The sequence below is a fragment of the Humulus lupulus genome, chromosome 6 (genome assembly GCF_963169125.1).
Source record: "Humulus lupulus chromosome 6, drHumLupu1.1, whole genome shotgun sequence".
In the NCBI taxonomy this organism is placed as follows: Eukaryota; Viridiplantae; Streptophyta; class Magnoliopsida; order Rosales; family Cannabaceae; genus Humulus; species Humulus lupulus.
In genome coordinates this window covers 51,278,771-51,290,705 of record NC_084798.1, presented here as the reverse complement: position 1 = coordinate 51,290,705, position 11,935 = coordinate 51,278,771, and positions in this window count along the sequence as shown.

The following is an 11,935-nucleotide window of genomic DNA, read 5'->3' as shown; positions in this document are numbered from 1 at the left end:
TTATACACAATCCGAGACGGTCCTAGGGAGCAGTTAGCTAGATGGTCATAACGAGGTCGAATACCCAGCTCGGGAGGAGCCTAGGGGTATTTTGGGAACTTAATATGTGTTCGGGATTTATCGAGTAGCAGGTAGTAATTTAGAAATGATTTGGATATGTCGGGATTAAACGTGGATTTATAGGAACACTCGAGGAATTAGTGGGACATGGTAAATGATGAAATTGCCCTTGGTGGCACTTGAGGGTTTGGATAGACTTAAGAGGCATTTTAGACTTTTGGCTAAAGGGATAAGCTGAAGCATCAACTTCAACTTTAGAAGAAAACATTAGAAGGCTTGGTGTTTGCAGAAAATAGATAAGCTGAGACATTAGAAGAAAACATAAGTCTCACTCTCCTTCGGTTCTTTCTTTCTCTCCTTTGGTGTTTGAAGGCTTGGATCAATTGGAGGATTTTAGGCATAGTTCTTTGAGGAATTGGAGGCTGGCTATGGTTGGGATCAGGTCAGGGTCGAGTACAGTTGAGAGGTAAGCTCTTGGACTTGATCTTCATGTTGAATTCTTCTAGGATTAGAGGTTTGCATGAAAATGGATTCTAAGTATGATTTTGGATGTTTGCTGAGTATATAAATTGTTTATGAGATTTGTTATGGAGCGTAGGTTGTGTGGAAGGGAAGTCTAGGCTTGATTATGGGTTAAATTGATGTTTAGGGTATGAAATTGAGGAATACGCTCAAGGAAAACACAAGAAATAGTTTGATTTTCTGGGTTTGGGGGCTCGGGCTGCGACCCTGTTCTTCAGGCGCCGCGACCCGTGTGTGTCAAAGTGGTTGGAAAGTCCTTGTAAGCCTAGGCGCATCGCGGCGCAAGGTATAGTGCGCCATGGCCCGTGTCCCTCAGCACAGAGGCATTTTGCCTCTGACTTAAGCGTGTTGCGGCCCTTAAGGGGTTGGGCCGTGGCTCAAATGCAAAATAATGGCTGTTTGAAGGTTTTTAGCTCGGGAAATCAAATGTTAAGGCTCAGGAAGAATTTTACTAGACAGATTGGTATAATCCAAGGTCTTAAAGGCTAGATTTATATTCCGAAGTTATTTATTGATTTAGAACTTGATGATGGTTATTATTAACACGTTATGACTAGGTTTTCAATGAGGCTCAAGTTAGAGGAATGTGCTCGAGATTGCGGTGCTCAAATAGCTTGGGACACAGGTAAGAAAACTGTTGTACCCGTAGAGCAGGGCATGGCCCTATCGTTTGTATTGTAGGGCATAGCCCTAATGATTGTATTGCAAGGCATGGCCCTAATGTTTATATTCAGTGTGTGTTTAAATATATGTTGCTATAGTGCTGTGTGATGCATATTTGTGAGTGAACGGTGAAGGCCAGGAATGGCAGGAAACCGAGTACGGGAAGGGGCCAGGATTGGTGTTGAGCACGCTGAGTGCAGGCCGTTAGGGTGAGACCCTCCTATGGTGCTGAAGCCACCCTCTCGGTGAAGACTACAAACCCAGGGCTTGGTAAGCGTCTGGGATGGCGCTGGCCGCTATATGTTTGCCCTGTTGTGGATTGTCATATATATGTTATATGTTTTGTGTTGAGTTCTTTTTTTCTAGGCTTCAGCTGACGGGTGCTCTATGGTGCAGGTAAGGGCAAAGGAAAGGTCGACAAACCATGAGTACGGAGAGCATGGAGCTACGGGTACATGTTCGGCCTGCCTGGCTGCCACGGCTAGGGTTATTTTTGGGAAAATGTACTATAATAGTTGTTTTGTCACCTAAGTCAACCATATGTATATTTTGATCTATATTGTATTTTCTAAACAATATTTTGGGATCCCAACTATAAACCTTTCTAAGATTTCAATGAATAACCAAATGTTTTATACTTAATGTCTTTAAACGAGTCTTCTTACGGTTTAGTCACAATTTTAACCTAAAACCTCGATTAGCGAGCTAATGGCACATTTTTAACTCACTTAGTAATGGCTCTAAGGAAGTAGGGCGTTACAACTTGGTATTAGAGCGAGCCAAGTTTTATGGTTCCTGGAGATCGACTGAACATGTATGCTCGCTGTCAATGATAAGCTCGACTCATGGTTGGTTGGTAATTAATGAATTATATGCTTAATAAGTGCCCTGTTTGCCTAAATATTTAAATAGAGCATGATGAATGAGTTGACATATGCATGTTGCTAGGGCATGGCCCCCTTGATTGTTGTATGCTATCCGTGTTATGTGGATTTGCTGGTTCTGATTGGTTGATGAATTTAGGAGGTGGTTTTGGATGTTGTTATCATGCCTAATAAGCGAGGTCATTGATCGCACGCATATTGTGATAATGCTTTGGTGATCAATCAGACTCTGCGGTAATAGGGCCGAGGATGATAAACCAGGGTCAGGACCCTCCACTTGCCCCACCAAATTGGCAACAACCATTTGTCAAGAAGGAAGCTAGACTTCACCGAACAGAAGAAAAACTTCGATAGTTGAGGCAACAGGCCCTTCCCCAGGGTATTGGGCTACATGTTCCACAGGCTGTGGCACCAGTGCCAGCCCAGAAAAGGGAACTTTTGTATGAGAGGTTCAGGAAGCAGCATCCTCCCACCTTCGAGGGTGGTCCAGACCCACTACGGGCAGAGCAGTGGATGAACATGATTTCTTCGATCCTGGATTTCATGAGGGTGGAAGGGAATGAGAGAGTAGCTTGCGCAAGCTACATGTTGAGAGAAGATGCCCGCATCTGATGGGATGTTGTCTCTTAAAGAAGGAATATTGCAGTTATGACCTGGGAAAAGTTCAGAAACATTTTCAATGAAAAAGATTACAATTCCCCAGTCTGAGCTGCGAAGGTAGATGAGTTTGCCAACATGACTTAGAACTGGATGACGATTGCTGAGGAGTTTCCCAGTGTGTCCTCGGTGCAAACAACGACATCAGGGAGAGTGCAAGATCAAGGCCTGCTTTACTTGTGGGAGCATCAATCATTTGAGGAAGGACTGCCCACAAGCCATGAAGGAACAGGCAAAATAGAGCAACAGTCTCACTCCTGCCAGAGTATTTACCTTGACCCAGACTGAGGCTGAGGCTAGCCCGTCGGTCGTGACAGGTCAGATTTCTAGTGCTGGTTCTTCTTTTACTACATTGATTGACTCAAGGGCTACTCATTCATTTTTTTATGCTAAAGTGATAAATCAACTGTGTAGACCTAGTGATTTGTATGCTAGGGGATTTTAGACTTTGTTGCCGACTGGGGAACTGGTAGTCTCTAAGAGATGGGTTAGAGCATTGCTAGTAGAGATAGACAGTTGGGAATTTTCTGTTGATCTGATTGAGTTAGCAATGGATGACTTTGACATGATCCTAGGGATGGATTAGTTATTAAAGTATGGGGCGACGATTGACGGCAAGCGCAGGATGGTGACCTTTGAACTAGAAGGGGAGGTACCTTTTGTATTCGTGGGGACAGTGAGTGGACCGTGAGTACCTATGATTTTGGCCATGAGGGCTAGAGACCTGATGCAGGAGGGTTGCATAGGATTCCTAGCAAACATTGTGGATACCTCTAGAGTTGTGTCGGTTGGATTGGGTGAGAGCAGACTGGTATGTGAGTTTCCTGATTTGTTTCCCGCAAACTAGCTAAGGTTGGCGCCACACTAAGAGATCGAGTTTGTTATAGAGTTGGCACCAGGGGCGGAGCAAGTACCTAGAACATAATATAGAATGGCTTCGGCAGAGTTGAAGAAACTGAAGATTCAGTTACAAGAGTTACTGGATTTGGGATTCATCAGACCGAGTTTTTTCACATGGGATGCTCCAATGTTGTTCGTCAAGAAAAAGGATGGATCTTTAAGAATGTGTATTGACTACAAAGAGCTGAACAAGTTGACCATTAAGAATAAGTACCCACTACCTAGGATCGACAACTTGTTTGACCAGCTACAGGGGAAGACAATGTTCTCTAAGAATGATCTTTGGTTAGGCTACCACCACTTTTCGCACGAGGTATGGACACTATGAATTAATGGTTATGTCCTTTGGATTAACCAATGCCCCAGCAGCCTTCATGAACTTGATGAATAGGGTCTTCAAGGATTATTTGGACAAGTTTGTGATCGTATTCATTGACGACATACTGGTATATTCTCAGTCAAAGACAGAGAATGAGCAGCATTTATGCCTGTTATTACAGCGGTTGAGGGAGCATAGGTTATATGCTAAGTTCAACAAGTGTGAGTTTTGGCTACCCCAAGTAACATTTCTGGTTCATATTGTCAGTAAGGAGGGGATTCTAGTTGACTCAAGTAAGATTGAGGCGGTGAGAGATTGGCCCAGGCCGAGTAGTGTACCGGAGGTTAGGAGCTTTTTGGGATTGGCAGGATGGTGGCATTTGAGGGATTCTCCAGAATAGCCACACCATTGACCAAATTGACGCGTAAGAAGACTAAGTATGTGTGGACAAACAAGTGTGAGAACAATTTCAAGGAGTTGAAGCAGCGACTGATCACCACTCCAGTATTGAGTTTGTCGTCAGACAATGAGAAGTTTGTAGTTTATTGTGATGCTTCCAGACAGGGTTTGGAGTGTGTACTGATGCAAGCTGGAAAGGTGATAGCCTATGCATCGAGACAGTTGAAGGAGTATGAGCGAAGGTATCCCACACATGATCTAGAATTGGCGGCAGTGGTATTTTCACTTAAGGTTTGGAGACATTAATTATATGGCGAGAAGTGTGAAATATACATCGAACATAAGAGTTTGAAGTACTTCTTTACACAGAAGGATCTGAATATACGCCAGAGAAGTTGGCTAGTATTGGTAAAGGATTACGATTGTGATATTCTATATCATCCTGGGAAGGCCAATGTAGTGGCCGACGCGCTGAGTCGGAAGGGCCCAGGACAGTTGTTTAGTTCGAGGCAGATATCAGATAAGTTAGCTGAAGAGATGACTAGAGTAGGTATAGAGTTGGTGGTTGCTCAGTTAGCCAACATCACTCTTCAGTCTACACTCCTTGAAAGGATCAAGGAGGCACATGGGGAGGATTCCCAGTAGAGAGAGCACAAAGAGAGCATCTTAGCTAAAGCAGCTAAAGAGTTTTCTATTTTGGAGATGGGGTTACTGAAGTACAAGAGCTAGATTTGCGTTTCGATGGATTCTGGTATCAGGCGAGAGATCTTGGATGAGTCTCATACCACTCCCTATTCTTTACATCCAGGTACGATGAAGATGTACCAAGATTTGAGAACTCTGTATTGGTGGCCAGGGATGAAGAGGGATGTGGTGGATTATGTGGCCAAGTGTTTGACTTGTCAGCAAGTAAAGGCTAAACATCAGAGGCCCGCAGGGTTGTTGCAGCCTCTAGGGATTCTGGAGTGGAAATGGAAGGATATCACCATGGAATTCATGATTGGATTACCAAAGACCGTGGGACAACATGATTCTGTGTGGGTGATTGTGAATAGGTATACCAAATCCACCCACTTTTTACCTGTTAGGACAATTTATACTGTGGAGCAGTATGTTGAATTATATGTGAAATAAATCGTGTGACTACATGGGGCTCTGAGGTTGATAGTTTTCGATAGGGACCCCTCCTTCACCTCCAAGTTTTGGGAGAGCCTGTAGAAGGCTATAGGTACACAGTTACGGTTTAATACTGCTTATCAACCTTAAACGAATGGACAGTCTAAGAAGAAGATTCAGATACTGGAGGATATGTTACGAGCCTGTGTGGTGGATTTTGGGGGATCTTGGAGTAAGTATCTCCCTTTGATTGATTTTTTGTACAATAGTAGCAATTAGGCGACTATCGAAGTGGCTCCGTATGAGATTTTATATGGGAGGAAGTGCAGATCACCCAGTCATTGGGATGAAACACATGAGAGGAAGTATCTAGGTCTTGAGGTTGTTCAGAGGACCAATGAGGCAATTGAGAAGATTAGAGCTCGAATGCTCGCCTCCCAGAGTCGACAGAAGAGTTACTCAAACTTGAGACGCAGGAGCGTAGAGTTTCAAGTCGATGACCATGTGTTTCTCAGAGTTTCTCCCTTAAGAGGGGTGAAACGGTTTGGTGTACGGGGAAAGCTGAGCCCTAGGTTTATTGGCCCCTTTAAGATTCTGGAATGGGTTGGAGAGGTAGCTTACAGATTGGAGATGCATCTAGCGCTAACAGGGGTTCACAACGTATTTCATGTATCCATGCTCCGGAAGTATGTAACAGATTCTACGCATGTGCTGAGTTATGAGAACTTGGAGCTGGATCAAGATTTATCGTATGAAGAGAAGCCAGTTCAGATTCTCGACTGAAAGGATAAAGTCTTGCAGAGCAAGATAATTGCCTTAGTGGAAGTGTTGTGGAGGAACAACAAAGTGGAAGAGGCAACTTGGGAACTTGAGACAGATATGCGGGATCAGTATCCCGAGTTATTCAGGTAATTTCGAAGACAAAATTTCTATAAGGAGACGATAGTTGTACCATCCCAAATTTGCTATTAAGGCTTAGGGCCTTGATTAGCATGCTAGGAGGGAAATAATTGATTTAGTTACGTTAATATATGAGTTTGATGATTATGTGATTAGAAATGCATGTTTAGTTTAATTAAATATGCATGTGGGCATAATTTGGTTATTAGGGACATATTTGTAATTTTATCCCGTTGAGGGCATAAATGCAATATTTATGTATAGTATGATTGATACCACGAGTGAGTGGTGATATATTTGTGATGCACAATCCGAGATGGTCCTAGGGAGCAGTTTAGCTAGATAGTCACAACGAGGTCGAATACCCAGCTCGAAAAAAGCCTAGGGGTATTTTGGGAACGTAATATGTGTTTGGGATTTATTGAGTAGCGAGTAGTAATTTAGAAATGATTTGGATATGTCAGGATTAAACGGGGATTTATAGGAACACTCGAGGAATTAGCGGGACATGGTAAATGACAAAATTGCCATTGGTGCCACTTGAGGGTTTGGATAGACTTAAGGGGCATTTTAGACTTTTGGCTAAAGGGATAAGCTTAAGCATCAACTTCAACTTTCGAAGAAAACATTAGAAGGCTTGGTGTTTGAAGAAAACAGATAAGCGGAGACATTAGAAGAAAACAGAAGTCTCATTCTCCTTTGGTTCTTTCTTTCTCTCCCTTGGTGTTTGAAGGCTTGGATCAATTGGAGGATTTTAGGCATAGTTCTTTGAGGAATTGGAGGCTGGCTATGGTTGGGATCAGGTCAGGGTCGAGTACAGTTGAGAGGTAAGCTCTTGGACTTGATCTTCATGTTGAATTCTTCTAGGATTAGAGGTTTGCATGAAAATTGAGTCTAAGTATGATTTTGGATGTTTGCTGAGTATATAAATTTTTTCTTAGTTTTGTTATGGAGCCTCGGTTGTGTGGAAGGGAAGTCTAGGCTTGATTCTGGGTTAAATTGGTGTTTGGGGTATGAAATTGAGGTTTAGCCTCGAGGAAAATGTAGGAAAGAGTTTAGTTTTCTAGGTTTAGGGGCTCAGGTCGCGGCCTTGTTCTTCAGGCACCGCGACTTGTTTGTGTCAAAGAGGTTGGAAAGTCCCCATTAGCCTAGGCGCGCCGCGGCACAAGGTATAGCGCGCCGCTGCTCGTGTCCCTCAGCAGAGAGGCATTTTGCCTCCGACTTGAGCGTGTCGCAGCCTTTAACCGGTTGGGTTGCGACTCAAATGAAAAATAATGGCTGTTTTAAGGTTTTTAGCTCGGGAACTCAAATGTTAAGGCTCAGGAAAGATTTTCCTAGCCGGATTGGTAGAATCCAAGGTCTCGAAGGCTAGATTTATATTCTGAAGTTATTTATTGGTTTAAAACTTGATAATTGTTATTATGAACACACTGTCACTAGGTTTTCAACGAGGCTCGGGTTAGAGGACTGTGCTCAGGATTGCGGTGCTCAGATAGCTCGGGACACAAGTTAGAAAACTGTTGTACCCATAGAGCAGGGCGTGGCCCTATTGTTTCTATTGTAAGGTGTATCCCCAATGATTGTGTTGCAGGGCGTGGCCCTAATTATTATGTTCAGTATGTGTTTAAATATATGTTGATATTGTTCTATGTGATGCATATTTGTGAGTGAACAGTGAAGGCGAGGAACCACAAAGGCCGAGAATGGTACGAAGCCGAGTACGGCAAGGGGTCGGGATTGGCGTTGAGCACGATGAGTGCAGGTCGTTAGGGCAAGACCCTCCTAGGGTGCTGAGGCCACCCTCTCGGTGATGACCGCGAAACCAGGGCCTGGTAAGTGCTTGGGACAGTGCTGACCGCTATATGTTTAGCCCGTTGGCTATTTGTTTTATATTGTGGATTTTCATATATATGTTATATGTTTTGTGTTTAGTTTTCTTGATGGGCTTCGGCTCACGGGTGCTCTATGGTGTAGGTAAGGGCAAAGGAAAGGTTGACAAACCTTGAGTACGGAGAGCGTGGAGAGATGGGTACATGTTCGGCCTGCTTGGCCACCACGGCTAGGGATATTTTTGGTAAAATGTACTGTAATAGTTGTTTTGTCGCCTAAGTTGACCATATGTATATTTTTATTTGTAATGTATTTTCTAAACAGTATTTTGGGATCCTAACTGTAAAATTTCTAAGATTTCAATGAATAACCAAATGTTTTATACATAATGTCTTTAAACGAGTCTTGTTATAGTTTAGGCACAGTTTTAACCTAAAACAGTTTTAACTCACTTAGTAACGACTCTCAAAAAGTAAGGCGTTAGAGGGTCTAATAAGCCCCACAGGAATAACTGGTACAAACCTAGTCATTCTGTTAGGACTGCCACTCCGAGCTTTGTACCTTCAGAGCGAAACCACCGAAGTGCTTAGCCACTGTTCACCACAGGAATCATCATCAACATGTCAATCGGTTAGTCAGAATTGTGACCCCCAACTTCGTGCCTTCTACATAGATTCCCATAAATGCTCACAATAACCCGCCAGGGCGAGCTGGAACAAGTTCATAGAGGCAAAATGCCCCAGCGGATCCACCTGTGCCGCGAGCATAACCCCATGCACAAAGAACTCGTGACATTGGGGTAGAGCCAAGGCAGGCAAATTTAGTTCGTCTTGATGAAACGAGGATAGCCTCACTGATAAGACATCTGCCATCGCCGGTTAGACATTCTACACTGCCGTGCCCACAAAGAGATGCTCCAGCTTGTGGGAATAGTATGAGAAATCATCCCCCATCAGTAGATACTTACGTCCCACGGGCATATGCTGAGAATCCAAGTCCTCGATATCAGCCGCAGGCCGTAAGTTTTACAAATGGAAGTTGCTAGACGAGGAGCCATCATGGAGGCAGGTCTGAGAGCGATATGAGGAATCAACTTAGCTCAGCGCAAAGTCCTCAGTACGATCCCCAACCCGACCTGCGTGATCATCTGAATTCACAAAGGATGTATCCAACTCGAAATGAGGATATGAGTTATACTCGACATGAGGGAGGTCCGTCTATCGCGATAGTGGGAATGTCCCACCTAACCAAGCTCGTACTTGGAGGGACAACAACCCATCAAACGTGTACAATAGTATGGGAGCTGGTGAACAACCCCCAACTAACCTAAAAAACAAAGACCTAACCCTCGAATGATTGGCCTTGATGGAAGAGAAGATGAAGAAGCTCTTATTTAGAAAGGGGATTGATGACTGTGAATGTGGTGAGGAGCTCAAACCTTTTGCTCTGAACATTACAGCAACTACATATCCTATTTTCTTTAGGATGCCGAATATTCCAATATTTTATGGAAACATAGATCCATCTTACCACCTTGGAATGCTAAATACAATGATGATGGCCCACATTGTTGGGTTCAATCTAAGATGTATCCTTTTCCCCATGACTCTTGTCAGACCTGCCACACAGTGGTTTAAAAAGTACAAAAAACATTCGATAAGCTCGTGGAAGAAGTTGTCTTCCGAGTTTAAGAGAGCATTCTGAACATCACAGGCAGCTCGTGTAGAGGCCAACTCATTGGCCAATGTAAAATAACAACATGCTGAATCCGTGAAAGCCTATCTGAGCAGATTCGCCAAAGTTGCAACACGAGCTAGGGACACTGATGATAGTTCGAAGCTCATGATGATGAGGACAGGAATCCTGGTGGGAGGCAACCTACGGCAAGAACTCTAGCGAAAAGGAGTCAAAAGTGTAGATGAGTTCTTGTCTCGAGCTTAGGAGTGGATAAACCTGGAAGAGACATGATCTGTTGTTGTAGGAACCAGCCAGACTCCTATCCAACCTGCTGGAGTGGTGACAGGTGTTGCAGCTATGAATCAACTTGTTGCCCATAATAACCAGGCGGGAAATAATAAAAGGAAGGGGAATTGTGGGGGTGACCAGAATAACATGAAGAAGAACATGCTCGGAAAAAAGTTCAAGCCCGTTTTTGCCACCTACACTGACCTAACGGATACAAGGGAACATATCTTCTTGGCCAATTCTAATCGCCTTCCTTGGAAGAAGCCAGAACCTTCAAGGCATCATTGGGCGAAGAGAGATCCCTCAAAGTTTTTCTGATTCACAATGACATCGGTCATAACATCATTGATTACCGACAGCTGAAGGATGAGATTGAGACTCTCATTCGGGCTGGACCATTATCCTAGTACGCCCGAAATCGAGTTGCTCCCAATCAACTTGCCACGCAGAATTCTCATCCAGCTCAAGAAGCTCCGGCAATAGTAGAAGGAGATATAACTACTATTGCTGGAGGACCTCATTTGGAGGGCATGAGTAGTGGGGCCCAAAAGAGGTATATAAATAAGCTGAAAACTCATAATGATGTGGAATTTGTCTCAGAGTAGTGATTATCAAAACAACAGTGGTTGGAAAAACAACCAATCATTTTCACAGAGGAGGACGCTAGCCACGTTCAATTCTCGCATAATGACCCTCTGGTGGTAACCGTGTAGCTCGCTAAACAAAGGGTACATAGGATATTGGTGGATAATGGAAGTTGAGTAAATGTGTTGTTTAGGTCCACCCTAGAAAATATGGGATTGTCCATAACTGATCTGAAGGTGACCTCAATGATTCTATATGGATTTTCATGTGATGGAACGACGACCATACGAACGATCGGACTGGTGGTTATGCTGGGAGACTATGCACGAACTATTTCTAAAATACTTGAGTTCGTAGTAATCAATTATCCAACTACGTATAATGCGATTTCAGGACGACCCCCCACTCTTGGTTTTTGAAGCCATCACCTCGATCCGACACCTGGCAATGAAGTTCCCTTTAGCCTCGGGGATATGCATAGTTTGAGGAGACTAGCTCGCAACCAAAGAATGCTAAAACATTGCTATGAAAGGAAAGTCACAACCTGGGCAGCAGGCAATGGTCATAGATGAAGGAGGTGAGGAGTCTCAGGTAATGGAAGTTACCCATGGGACGGACGAACCTTGAGAAGGGGAAAACAAGGTCGCCCAACAGGAATACATTGATTCAAAAGTAGGCGAAGATACATCTGAGCTCAAAGCAATAGAAGAGCTCGAGGAAATAAATATCAATCCAGAAGTACCTTCAAGAGTTGTGAAAGTTGGAAAAAATCTTGAAGCCGAAAGGAGCTGGTCGCTTAAGGATATGGTGGGAATCAGTCAGAGTATATGTCTTCGCCTGGTCGCATGAGGATATGGTGGGAATCAGTCCGAGTATAATAATGCATACTTTGAACTTAGACAATAATGTTACTGCAAAGTCCCAAAAACGAAGGCTTTTGGGGACAATATGATCTGAAGCATTAGAACAAGAAGTAGCTCGCGTACTTAAATGCAGATGTAACGACCCAAATTTACTAATAAGGCTTAAGGGCCTTGATTAGTGTGTCGGGAGGTCATAACTGGATTATATGTGATGTATATGGTTAAAAGCATGTTTATAAGATTATTTGGATATATGTGATGCATGCCTATGT